The sequence below is a fragment of the Atta cephalotes genome, assembly GCF_000143395.1.
Source record: "Atta cephalotes unplaced genomic scaffold scaffold00038, whole genome shotgun sequence".
Classification (NCBI taxonomy): domain Eukaryota; kingdom Metazoa; phylum Arthropoda; class Insecta; order Hymenoptera; family Formicidae; genus Atta; species Atta cephalotes.
This window is the reverse complement of record NW_012130102.1, coordinates 840,243-844,848: the sequence shown is the minus strand read 5'-3', so window position 1 is coordinate 844,848 and position 4,606 is coordinate 840,243. Positions and strand designations below refer to the sequence as shown.

Sequence of the window (4,606 nt, the reverse complement as noted above, 5' to 3'; positions counted from 1 at the left end):
TCAGATGCTTATATCGACTACCGTCTAGATGAATAATTAAACAAAAAAATGATAAAGAATATATGAAGTACTACAGACTCTTGGCGAAATAAGTATGCTAACAGCTAGTTAGTTCTCCGTTATCGCATACACGAAACTATGACCGCTTTGTTTATTAACATATTCGATATGTGATTTGAAAGTTGAGGGACAAACTGATGCAAATACAGATTCAATATAGATTCAATAATATAAACATTTCTTCCACAACAAAGCTATTTGATTTATAGATACATTTTTAATATTCTGTTGATCTTTATATTATAGATAAACACACTGATCACACATAGTATTGTTTTGAGGAACAAAGGAAATAAGGGTCGGTTGTTTCACCTTTTGGTAAAAATTTTACCTTGTGAATTATTAGATTTACCTGTGAGGTAAATCCGATAATTCGCGTATGTGATTGGATAATCTTGCTACTTACGCAACAGATAAAATTTACCAAAAGATGGAACAACTGGCCTTAAATGAGTTTTTTTTTTCGAAATAATGGTTGTATTCAGCAGAATATTTATTTGTAACTATTGTAAATTTTCTTCGCGCTGATTGGATTATAGAATTTTAGATCTAGAGGAATAGTCCTATCTCAGCAATCATAAAACTGTAAAATTATTGTAGATTCGATATCCAGTCGATATCGTATTATTTTCTATAAAAATCTACAAATTTTGAACGGTAGGCTTCATTAAGATATAATGAATGATAGAAATAAAATGATCTAATGAGGTTATATTTTTTCAAAGAACTGTCTTATTGAAAAAATATCATGTCTCATTGTTACACGATGATCATGTAATTAAAACATGTATATCACATAACGGATTGTATCGTACGTAATTTTTTAAACGCAATTTTTTGACGCAATTTGAAAAATCACATGATATTAGAAATAATTTCATCTATCATGTGATTTTATTGAATTTTAAAGAATTTTAAAGAATGATAGAAATGGAAGAAAAAAGAATATATCGTGTGACTTTTCAAATTACTTTTAAAAAATCATGTACTAATTTGGAATAATCTGTTACATGATTTACATTTTAATTACATGATTTCATCATGCAATTGTGTTACATGACTTTTTTCAGTAGAGTATGCAATAAAGTCTATCCATGTATTAAAATTATATCACATCAGGATACACGTGAGAGGGTTTAACCGGTTTAGTAGAGACGATAATGAATGTAAAACTTCTTGCTATTATAGATAAAAAAAGGTTTCAGAGATTACGTATTTTTAGCAAAATCTAAGTACATTAAAATATATATAGTGAAAAAGTTTATTTCTTTCTTCAATTTATACTTATATACTTGTAGCAAAAATGTACTGATTTCACATTTTTGCAAGAGATGTATGAAAAAAAGGAAGATATTCTGACATACATCTGGTTTCTTGTCTCATATTGTACCCAGGTATCCAATTAAGTCTGTAGAAAGCAGATTTTTTAAATGTAACAAACAAATGCTATACATTATGCCAACAAAATAATAACAGAATTAGATGTACATAATAGAATTAAATGTACTGTTGACAGACTTCTAGAAAAAATGTAACAGAATCTATAAGCGTCAGATAATGTTGGCAAGATCTGCTCAGTTTTTGCCAACAATTTGCACATTACATCGACAGACGATATTAATAGAACAGCCTAATGCGGACACAATTGATGGCAAACTGCCGTCATTTTCTACTCGAATCTGTTGACAGTCTGCTAGAAGACCGCAAACATTTTGCTATCTGGGGGAATTGTTAAAAATTCAATTTAAATATTTGGACATAGAACAGTGCTTCGCGTTATGGATATACTTATTGTGAGAGAAATCGTAAAGAGTTAAGTAATTCAGATATTTATATTTGGTAAAATATATTAGTTATTTTATTAATAAATATTTATGCATTTATTTTTTTATAAAATACAATAAGAAATGCCTTCAAATAACGCCTGGCATTAAAATAAGAATTATTTCAGGAAATTATTTCCTGAGAAAACAAGGAAATCATGATAACAACTTGTTACGCCCTTTTCATGTTAACTTTTGCTTGACTTTGATTTGCGTCATTGATTTTAATAATTTTGTAAAAAAAATTAATTTGAAAATTAAACTTTGATTAAAAAATCTATACCGGGGGTTAAATTTCGAACAACAAGAAATTATAAGTTTTATTAGTATAACGTGCAACACATTATATGAAAAGAGATTATTCTAAGAATATCCTTACTAATTAAAATCGTTTCTTCAATCTTGCTATCAATTGCAATCTTTGCAAACTAAAATAAAATATATATCATTTGAATAATTTTGCACATGACAGTTCGTCTTATTTTTCTAACAAGAATTAATTGAGGACAAGCGATTCTTCATGCTTATACAATTTCTTTAATAAAGATATCTTTAATAAAAATTTCTTCCTTTTTATCTTAATCTTTGTAATTAGTAATCATATCGAAAAAGTTGTGTAGTAAATATCCAAGTGTTTCCATGTTAATCTAAAGTTTAGTAAATTTTGCTGATAGACTTTCAATCCAATTTCAATTTGTACTTACTAAATTACACATGTTTAACGAATTTTATCGAAAGTTCGATATGTATCAGCTTAGTCCTTCTTTAGTTCATCCTTAGTTTAATGCTAAATATTACAACAAATAGTATTACAACTTCAGTCATTTCATTATGAAATGTGCAATAATACTTGCAAAGTGGACCATATTTGTTCTATTCCTTTGGCATTCATATTTGTGACAGCGTTAAAATATGAAAAGTAAAATAAAATGTATAGCATTATACTCTTTATAATACTTGGTGTTGAATTCACAATACAGATGTCAACAGTTTTCAAATTTAGAATTAAAAAGACTATGAAGTTTAATAATTCAACATCTAACGATATAGTGATACCAGTAATTAACAGCATGTAAAATTATCTTAAATTTTCATTAATTTCTTTATACTTCTTCCAGCAATCAAATCCTTTCAACGAAGGAAATTTCTTCAATGTGCAATCTATGCAATACACCATAAATTTCTTCTCTTCCTTCTCCTCCTCTTTGCAACAATATATTAAACACTTTAGTTTGCAAAGAATAAAAATTTGTTTCCTAAATAGTTTAAATAATTTAAATATATATTATGTAATATAATATATTGCATGGTATATTAAAAATGAGGAACATACTTTGCAATAATGCGTTTTCTCCTTCTTGAGCTATTTCTTCTTGAGTTATCAGATTGTATTTTCACCTTTGCCTTTAAAAAATTCGAGTATCAAGTAATTGTGTACCATTATTTGCTTCAAGCAGTCCTTGATTAGATGGAACATTTGCGGATTTGAGATTTTAGTCTCGCATGCCAACCTCCATGAAAACTGCACCGTCAATATGATTGATTTGAATTTTTGCATCTAATTGTTCCATTCATAACATTCTATCGCCAACTCATATTGTCTGATAGTAAACGGGCCAACATTCTACGCAACATTATTGCACCGATCGCATGCATCCAATGCACACAACTGACGTTTATCCATGATATCGCTTGGTTTCCGATGAGATTTGTATATCGGAACATTATTTTTATGCAGAATATAAATCTAAATCTGGCCATCAATTATCCCTTAAATAACTGACTTGCGCGAATATATCACATCTTAGTATGATATCGCGAATCATTCGCTGTCCAGTTCGATATTGAAATGACGGAACAGAATTAAATTATTATTCTCTTGATGACCAGGCGTTCTGTAGTCGGGTACCTAAAGACAATATAAATTGAATCTCAATCAATTCTAAATACACTCTTTTCAACTGAAAATTATGTTATATCAAATGATATGATTTTACGATGAATTATAAGAATTATTATTATAACGAATTATTATTATTGTATAAATTAGTTTAAATTATACCTTTATATATAACTGTATGGTGTTCATCTCTAAGATATTATGACATAGATAAACATATTATTATCCCAATTTACCAAAGGAAGGATGGTAAATTTTGTTAATTCATCTAATTGCAGCTTCCACTTGTTCGCGTTTGATAGATCCACATTGGTAGCAAATTTCACTGTTTCTATTTCATTGTTTCTATTTCACTTTTTGCAATTGGATATTTGACCGAGATTGATCAGAAATGGATACATTGCTATACGCATTTTCTTTATGATCATCCAGAATAGTTTGGGCTTGATAATTTGCATATTCTCTAATCTTTATAAAACTCATGTGACTGAAACATTTCCAGATTTTCTTTTTCTGCTTTCTATCCCAATTCTCATCAGAAGCGTACTTGTTCACGTATCTCTACTCTCTTAGAGGGATTTGTTTTGATCAGAATCTTAGAAAAATTGATCAGATTAATCTTGAGCGCTTTCATAAGTATATATCATAACAATGGAATGCCTCCTCCATGTCATTTATATGATATCTCTTTATTTGCGGCAATAATCTTGCCTTCGTTAATTGCTTGGTTGGGCGGTAAATAATCGTTTATCAATGAACAGTTTGATACCTTGTTCATTTTAGCACCCTTACATTTTTCGAGGATGCGTCCATAATGCAACAT

At 28.8% G+C, this 4,606-nt stretch overlaps 1 pseudogene; it reads right to left on the bottom strand.

Annotated features, from left to right (window-relative positions):
- Window positions 1–2,945: 2,945 nt before the first annotated feature.
- Window positions 2,946–4,606, bottom strand: LOC105621945 (annotated as a pseudogene).